Source organism: Cervus elaphus, chromosome X (assembly GCF_910594005.1).
Source record: "Cervus elaphus chromosome X, mCerEla1.1, whole genome shotgun sequence".
In the NCBI taxonomy this organism is placed as follows: Eukaryota; Metazoa; Chordata; class Mammalia; order Artiodactyla; family Cervidae; genus Cervus; species Cervus elaphus.
The window spans coordinates 53,821,965-53,831,517 of record NC_057848.1 but is presented as its reverse complement, the minus strand read 5'-3'; positions in this window follow the sequence as shown (position 1 = coordinate 53,831,517).

Sequence of the window (9,553 nt, the reverse complement as noted above, 5' to 3'; positions counted from 1 at the left end):
GTTGCTGACAATGCTCCACATGGTATGTTTTTTTCAACCTGGTTGCCATGGGAATCAGTCCCTTTACCCCTGGCTGGCCTCTAATCAGCACAGCATCAGGTAATCTCTGGGAAATGGAATCTCAATTAGAATGGAATGGACCTTTGAGAGAAGAATTTGCCTCTGGGACTCCAGAAACAAAGGCCAAAAATTCTCCTTTCAGTTCTGAAAAAAAAATGTAAATTACCCTCCATCCGTGGGCCACATCTTTGGCCTTAGCATCTTAGAGTTACAAAGATTGTCAAGGTAGTGTGGTCCAATCCCCAACCCAGTACACAATCTCCTTTATAGCGAAGCTGACAGGTAGGTACACAGCCTCTTTCTGTATACCTCCAGTGATGCGGAGCTCACCACTCCATGAGACAACCTGAGAATTTCAAATTGCTTGATTGATCTCTTATCTGTGTATACTCCCTTCATACTCATTGGCTCTAGTTCTGACCCAGGTTGCAACCTAGATGAAATCTACTTCTTACACAGTTCTTACAAAGTTTGGAAGATATGAGTTGTCTTCCTTGAGTCCAGAATGTCTCACTCATGTTGTTTCCAAGGTTTGGCCAACATTCTATTGCAAATGTATCTCTGTAGTTAACTCTTAATTATCTGGGTTTTGGAGAGGGCAGAGTTCCTGCCTACCCAACTCCTGCTGATTCAACCAGAACAACTCTTTTATATATTTATTATATATTATTATTGATTGATCTTATATATCTGTTAATTACATAGAATATTAAACAATGATAAAAGATGTGATGAAAAACAAAGTGGAGAAAGGAGATACAGAAAGGTGTGTTTTATGGGGGAAATTGTTTCAATTTAAAAAGAGTGACTAAGAGTACCTCACTGAGAAGGTTAACATTTGACTTACGATTACAGGATAAGGAAGAGTAAGCCATACAGTTATCTAGGCAAAGTGGGTTCTGGTCAGAGAGAACAGGAAGTACAAGAGCCCTGAGACAAGAGAATGCCTGGCTGGTTTGAGAAGCTGACTAGACTACAGTGGCTGGAGCGGTGTAAGCAAGGGGGAAAGTAGGAGATGCAGTCAAAGAGGTAATGGGAACCAAGACAAGCAAGACTTTTGCAGATCTTTGTAAGGACTTGGCCCTGCACTCTGTATGAACTAGGAAGCCACTGGAGTGACATGGTTAGACTTACAGAGACCTGGGTTCAATCCCTGGGTTGGGAAGTTACATCGGAGAAGGGAAAGGCTACCCAAGCCGGTGTTCTGGCCTGGAGAATTCCATGGACTGTATAGTCCATGGGGTCACAAAGGGTCAGACACGGCTGAGCAACTTTCACTTTCATCCTGTCTTCAGGCTTCCCAGGTGGCTCAGTGGGTAAAGAATCCACCTCCAATGCAGGAGACACAAGCAGACAAGGGTTCAGTCCCTAGGTTGGGAAGATTCTCTGAAGGAGGGCATGGCAACCCAGTCCAGTATTCTTTCCTGGAGAATCCCATGGACAGAGGAGCCTGGCGGCCTATAGCCCAAAGGGTTGCAAAGAATCGGACATGTCTGAGGCAACTGAGCATGCATGCATGCCTCCTGTCTTCTGTGTAGAGAATAGACTGGGTGGCCAGGGTGGAAACAGAGATATCTACAAGGACGTTACTCCAATGATGAGGCAAGAGATGAGGGACTTCCCTGGTGGTCTAGTGGTTAAGACTCTGGCCTTTCACTGAAACCAAGGTCCCACAAGGCCAAAAAATAAAATATAATAATGAGGCAAGAGATGGTAGGCTAGGTCAGCCCAGTAGCAGAGTGGTGACAAAAAATGGTTGGGCTATTGATATAAGCTGAGGAAACAGCCAATGGGATTTGCCGACAAATTGAATGTGGCGTATGTTCTATAAACATTCTCATTAGAACAAAAAAAACTGTTTCAAATATTGTGCCTTACTGCTTTCTTCCTGGGGTTATTTTAATCTCATCCTTAAGAAAGGGTTTTCTAATGCTCCCCAATCCAGGTCACCACTTCTGGCAGTTTGTTAGTGAGCTTGTCACTGTTCATCCAGAAATGTAAGCAAAATGAATTCCTACATGTCTAATGTGATCTGACCAGCACAGGGTACAGAGGACAGTGAAATGATCATTTTCTGGGATCTCACCTCACCATTTCTTTTAATGTCATCTAAAATTTCACTAGTTCTCAGGCAGCCAGATTACACTGTAGCCTCAGAGGAAACTTGTGGTCAACCAAAACCCACAGCTCTTTTTCACACAAGCTCTTGCCAATTCAATCCTTTCTTGTCCTTCTCCTGTACAAGGGATGTGTTACTTTGCAACTGTCTTAAACTCAGATTTAAGATTTGACATTTATTCCCATTAGGTTTCATCCTATAGTCCCCAGCTTATGGGAGTCATGTATGACCACTTAGTGAGTTGCATTATATATAGCACACATATAGGTACTACCTCATTCACTCCTAACAACAGTCCTGTGTGACCCTGTGCTATTATCATCCTCATTTTTATTTATTTATTGATTGATTGATTGATCTTTTCATTGGTTTATTGATATCATCCTCATTTTACACAGGAAGAAACAGAGGCTCAGAGAGGTTACGGAACATGCCCAGGGCCATTCAGCTCACAGCCAAGGTCAGAGCTGAAATTAGAATTCCATTTTACCTGACTGCAACGTCAGATTTTCCCATACTAAACTTTGATTAGCACAGTACCTGGAACAGAGTAAGCATACAATAAATATTTGCTAAATTGTCCACCTTTGCACCATTGTTTTTAAATTTATTTTGTTGAACAGACACTCATATTCACTTAGTTAGGCTGTGTTACAAAGCTTTACATTTATTAAGCATCTTAACCCCTACAATAGACCTGTGAGGTAGGTTCTATCATTAGTCACATTTCTTACAAAGAAAGAAGCAGAGCCATAGAGATTAAGCAACCTCCATAGGTGACACGGCCAGCAAGTGTCAGAGACAAGATTGGGACCCAGGCAGTCTGACTCCAGAGTTTGTGTTCATAACCACTAAGCTATGTTGTCTCATCTATTCTGAGATCCTGACCTTGCCTCTCAAGGGAAGGAGGTGCCTCAGTCTAACTCACTGTCCCCTGCCGAGTGCTAAACCTGCAGCCCTCCTAGTGAAATCTACTTCAGCCTCCCCCTTCTCTTCCATTGCCTTTCCATACCAATGGAAGCTGGCCTCTAGGCTTATTAACCAGGAAGACTTGTTCATGCCCTCAAACTTAGTCTTGATCTCTACCCTTCCCTCCCAGGACTCCACACTCTTCTGTTCTGCTATGGACCAACATTTCAACTTCCACCACTCAAGGAGGCAGTCAATGTGATGAGGTGGTAGGTCAATGGAGTCTCAGAGAAGAAAGATGTTCCCTTGGCTCACTCCCCATCCCCTCAAATAGGTCCTAGGCCAGACCATCATATCAGACTGTATGTTAAATTAACTCCATAAGACCCTGGCTAGAGTCATATTTTAAACTGGGTGTGGTGAAAGTGTTAATCACTCAGTCGTGTTTGACTCTTTGCGACCCTATGGACTGTAGCCTGCCAGGCTTCTCTGTCCATGGAATCCTCCAGGCAAGAATGCTGGAACGAGTAGCGATTCCCTTCTCCAGAGGATCTTCTTGACCCAGGAATTGAACCCGGGTCTCCACATTTCAGGCAGATTCTTTACCATCTGAGCCATCAGGTTGTGGTATGGGTGTGCAGAGAAATCAAACCATTCACATGAGTTATTAGCCTATAAAGGACGATTTTTGTAAAGAAATCCCTTCTCATCTCAGAAAGCCATCTTTTGTACTATATACTAAAGACTCAAGGGTGATCTACTATAAATGACATCATAGGCTAGTAGAATGTACAGAGGCTGGAATTATTTTTGAGCTTGAGGCAAATCCCATAAAGGGTGGCAAATCATAAGAAATTTCAAAACTAGCCAAAGCTCCCTTATTTGCAGGATTCTTACTCAAGCAATTGTTCCATTTTAATGCCAGCAATTTTGGGAATTCATCAACTGATGTCCCAAAGTTGGACTTGATCATATGTATCTGGACACAGTGAAAGAATGAAAGACTTAATAAATCATAGAATTTGAAGGGCCATTAGATGTACTATAAGACACACACTCTCTATAACATACCAAACAAGAATTTGACCAAGCCTCTGCTTGAACCCTTCTAGGGGAGGGGTGCAGGGGGTTTGGGGGCCCACAGGAAACTAAATATCTATAATGAATAATTGTCCCTTCAATTATCAGGTAGCTGTAATAGCGAGGAAAGTTTTAATTTTCTGATACTGGCATCTTCCAATTTTCTTACCCATTAATCCACAGAAAAATGTCTTTGTGACCCCATGGACCGTAGCCCGCCAGTCTCCTCTGTCCATGAGCATTCTCCAGGCAAGAATACTGGAATGGGTTGCCACGCCCTCTTCCAGAGGATCTTCCCAACCCAGGGATCAAACCCAGGTCTCCTGTATTGCAGGCAGATTCTTTACCATCTGAGCCACCAGGGAAGCCCAAGAATACTGGGTAGCCTATCCCTTCTCCAGGGGATCGTCCCGATCCAGGAATCAAACCAATGTCTCCCACATTGCAGGCGGATTCTTTTCCAGCTGAGATACCAGGGAAGCCCATATAACACAAAAGTATTCCTTAAATCTTTCTTTTACAAGTATAACATCCTCATTTTCTTCAAATCTAGAAACCTGAATAAAACAACACTTTAGAAATACTCAGATCAACTTTGGATGGAAAGAAACTATCATCTCCAATGTGGTGGATGGTGTATTTCCATTAATATACTCTTCAGATCTCAATAGCATATTTAGCCACTATAGAACACTATGGGCTCACACTAAGTTTGAAGCTAAAGGAAACCCCTATGCCTTTTATAGAAGTACTGCTAAGCCTTGCCTTCACTCTGAATTTATGTAGTTAATTTTAGAGCTGAAATATACAGTTTCATATTTGTCACATTGTCACAAATAGGAAGTTGTAAGAGCTGTGTTTGTTTTTTTTTTTATGTTCAGCTTCACAACTATTTGTCCCCTTGGAAAATTACTGAATCTTTAATCTCAGTTTTCGTGTCTGTAAAATGGAGATAATCACTATTTTAATTTTGCAGGTTTGTGTTGAGGACGAAATAAAATAATATATGTGAAAGTGCTCTACAATACAGAAAAGTACTGAGTCAGTGTAAGACCTGATGGTGACCACAATGAGGGTTTTTATTTTTTGTTGTACAACATACACAGATATCCCTACAAGCTTTGTCTTAATCCCCAGTTTAGTCAATGTCTCACCTTTATTCGAATGTTGGAAAACACTTGCATTCCTGGATTTATAATAATGGACTAAATGTATACATTTTGTATGTGACCATTTAACGAGTTAGTTGCTTCATAGTGTCTGACTCTTTGGGATGCCGTGAACTGTAGCCCGCCAGGCTCCTCTGTCCATGGAATTCTCCAGGCAAGAATACTGGAGTGGGTTGCCATTCCCTTCTCCAGGGGAATCTTCCCAACCTGGGGTTCGAGCCCCCATCTCCTGCATTGCGGACAGATTCTTCACTTTCTCAGCCACCAGGGAAGCTGTATACTAAGCTATATACCACTTTCCTGGTGGCTCTTATGGTAAAGAATCTGCCTGCCAATGCAAGAGACACAGGAGATGCAGGTTCGATTGATCCCTGGCTCTGAAAGATCCCCTCAAGGAGGGCATGGCAACCCACTCCAGTATTCTTGCCTGGGAAATCCCATGGAGAGAGGAGCCGGGTGGCCTACAGTCCATGGGGTCACAGAGTCGGACACGACTGAGCAATTAACGCACATTTAACGAGTTAAACATTCAACCACCCATACTATTAGCTCACACCATTTCTTCACCTGCCTGAAAGGACATCACAGGAAGTGTTTGTCAAGACCCTTGCCAAAGCCCAGGTAAATTATTTTTGCAGCCTCCTTTTGCAAGCCCATCCAGAAGGAAATGAGCTTAGTCTGGCATGACTTGCTCTTAATGAACCCATGCTGGTTCCTAGTGATTAGTAAGTCCCTTTCCAAGGGCTCAGAAATCATCTTCTTAATAATCCATTCTAGAAGTTTGCTGGGGATTGACATCAAACTAGCCATGCTAGCACATGTAGTATCGCCTTTCTTTGTGGGAAAAATAAAATCATTATTTTATTTAGTCTTTTGGCACTTCACTCCTTACCGATATGTCTTGGAAGACTACAAAGAAAGGTGTCCAATCTCATAAGACAGACCAGGAAGAAACAAAGCTAGATCCAAAGCTATCAACACTTTTCCTCATTTTTCTGAAGTAGGAGAATTCATCTTTATTAGAGTGATGTAGACATGTCATCTGCAGTTGAGGGTTATAGGGGTTATATATGGCATATAGAGGTTATATGCCATATTTTAGAAAACCCAGAATGCCAGTGGGCAGATTGGTTCGTGATGCAAAAGTGTTCTTCCCAGGTGATGCTTTACAAGAGCTCACATTTCTTCTAGAACAGTGTTTCTCAAACTTTAATGTGCATATGGAACTACCAACAGATCCTATGAAAAGGCACATTATGACTCAGTAGATCTGAGGCAGGGCTTGAGTTTATGCACTGCTGCCAAATGCCCAGGTGATGCCCATGCTGTGGATATACAGACTACATTTTGTATAATAAGAATCTAGAATGACTATTCTAGATCTTGGCTGCACATTACAACCATCTGAAGAGATTTTAAAAATCCTGCTTTCCACATTAAATAATCAGAATCTCTGGAATTGGGGCCCAGAAATGTGTTTTTCTAAAGCTCCTCAGGTTATTTCAATGCACAGCTAAGGTTGAGAAGATTCTTGTAAAACTAGTTATCTTCAATCTTTTGGCTAATAGTTTTCAGGAGGTCTCAAAATTTATCCCTGACTTATGCAACTGTTGAAGTGGTAGGTTCCCATCTGCCTATTATAGGCCCATACATAAAAACATTTTTTTGTAGTAAAATATTGTTAACCTGAAAAGTGAAAGTGAAAGTCACTCAGCTGTGTCTGACTCTTTGTGACCCCATGGACTATAGAGTCCATGGAATTCTCTATGCCAGAATACTGGAGTGGGTAGCCTTTCCCTTCTCCAGGGGATCTTTCCAACCCAGGGATCGAACCCAGGTCTCCCACATTGTAGGTGGATTCTTTACCAGCTGAGCCACGTATCAGAAACGTAAGCCTTAAGAGACAAGATTTCATGGTTGGCGATTTTAGGATTTCTTTTGCTTTCCTACTGCTGCCTACTACCATAATTGAGGGGCCAGAAGGGTGGCATACATGGGAGGAAGGTTAGGTTAGAAATAGTTTTGTAGTAATAAAAACTCATGTCCAACAATTGCCAAAGGACTACAGAAATGGCCAGGTTGTGGTTTGGCTCAGAGCTCCATAGAGAACTCCACTAGTAAACGTCTCTCTTTAGATGAGAGTGAGTATACACATAAAACAGAATATGCCTTATGGTTAAGCAAACCCTGTCTTCATTGATAGTGGGTCAATGACAGTGGAGGCGGGTTAGACTGAGCAGCTAAAAGAATTTGACACAAAGAATATTCAACATAAGGCAAATCATTCAAAGGTAGACTCTTCCATGAAGGTTCTCCAACAAAGGTTAAGGATCTACATTACGAAAAGACAAAAACGTATCAGAGAGCGAACATTGGAATTTTACAGCACTGGGTATTTCTTAGTTGAGCAATCCTGATATAAATCCTCTCCCTGGCAGCCCAGCAAAGGAGAAGGAGTATCAGTCTGCGGTGGGGTGTGTGAAGGGCAACAACTTGGCTGGCACTCCGGCTAGGGGCATACCAGAGGGAGAAGAGCCAAATGAGGCCAGGCTCAAAGGGGAACAAAGAGCAGGCTGGATGGTGGCAGGCCTCAAAAAAAGTTCTAGGCAAGAATACTCCCTCAGCAGCTATCCCTGCTGGCGCCAGACCTAACAATCCTTTGGGACAACGTAGAAAAAGGCCACTTTGAGGCTTGCTAATAGGATCACCATTATGACACTACTGACCAATTTATAACATCAGGAGAGTCAACATTTAGCAAATCCCCTCTCTTTACCCACCAGGCATACATTAGAGGATCTAAAAAAGGAAGACCTGGTAGGGAAAATTTGTGATTCCTGAGTACCTTTTAACAAGGGCCCTGTCAGATAATTTTCCAGTGACTCATATCCTCCAGAAGAATCTCCTGAAGACAGAGAAGAAATTTCATTTACCTTCCCTTCCTTCAGAATAGAGCTTGCCCCTACCCCTTCAAACCTCACACACTTCTTCCAACATTTCATTCCAAACCTTCTAACAATGTGGTAGTCTAAAAGAGAAAAAAATCCTTCCTGTAGCACATCATAGTTCCAGATGCCATTGAGTGTGGCATCAGTGGTTCAAGGGTCACCCTTTTGAAGGAGACAACTCCATACTGAGGGGTTTGTTGATGTAAACTCCTGGGGACAATTATTTAGTCTGCCAGCGGCTATGCACTTTATGCACTTACCTTCTTTCTTTCAGGGGCCCTAGGCATTGTTCTGTGCTCATTTAAATTGTCCCCTCTCATCCTCCCAAGGTTAGCACACAATGATACTTTTATTTCTCCTTGTCTGGCCAAAAGCAAGCCATAAACCCTTTTGATGTGGCATGGAACGTGAACAGCTCATTTTATGCTGTAGTGAAGAATAAGAGCTTTGGAGTGAGTGAACCCAGGGTTTGAATCTCCCATTTTGCAACTTACCAGAAGCATGCCCTTGCACATCCACTAAAACTCTATGAGCCTCAGTCTCTCCTTTTGTCAAATGGAAGCGAATAATAATAGTGCCCCATTCTGAGAGTGGTTATGATGACTAGCTATGATGTATGTCAAGTGCCTAACATGCAGTAGGTAAATGGTCAATAAATAGCTTTAATTATTGTTTCCTATGGATTATTTTCTTGGAAACTATAGAGAAAACAACTAGTGAGGTTTGAAAGATACTAATTGCAAACAAAAAAATGAAGGCTACAAAGTCACAATAATCTACAAGGAAAATACAAGAGAAAATTATAAAAATCCCAACCTGAGGTAATCACAGAAATATGAATAGAAATAACCTTGATAAAATAAAAAAATAGATTAATTATTTTAAAAAACCAAAAAAAGAGAGAAATAACCTTGAGCTGTCTCTCAAGTTCAAGTTTTTTTTTCCTTCTTTTTTTCTTTAAACTACAGTCTAGGCTTCTCAGGTTCAAGGTTTTTTTTTTTTTTTTTCTTGGCCCAGACATCAGGCAAGCCTAAGATCACATGCCAGTGATGCCCCTTACTAGCTCCGTGACCTTGAATAAGTCCCTTAATTTTTCCCAGTCTCAGTTCCCTCATCTGCAGAAGAAGAATGAGTTCTCAATTCATCTGAGTGTAGTGAGGTTGTAATGTGTTCGTCACAGTGTAAGAAGAGCCCAGTAAAAAGAAATTGCTCTCGTTAGCTTGTGCTCATACATCCTAGGTCCATGAATTTCTGGGGCTATGCTGATA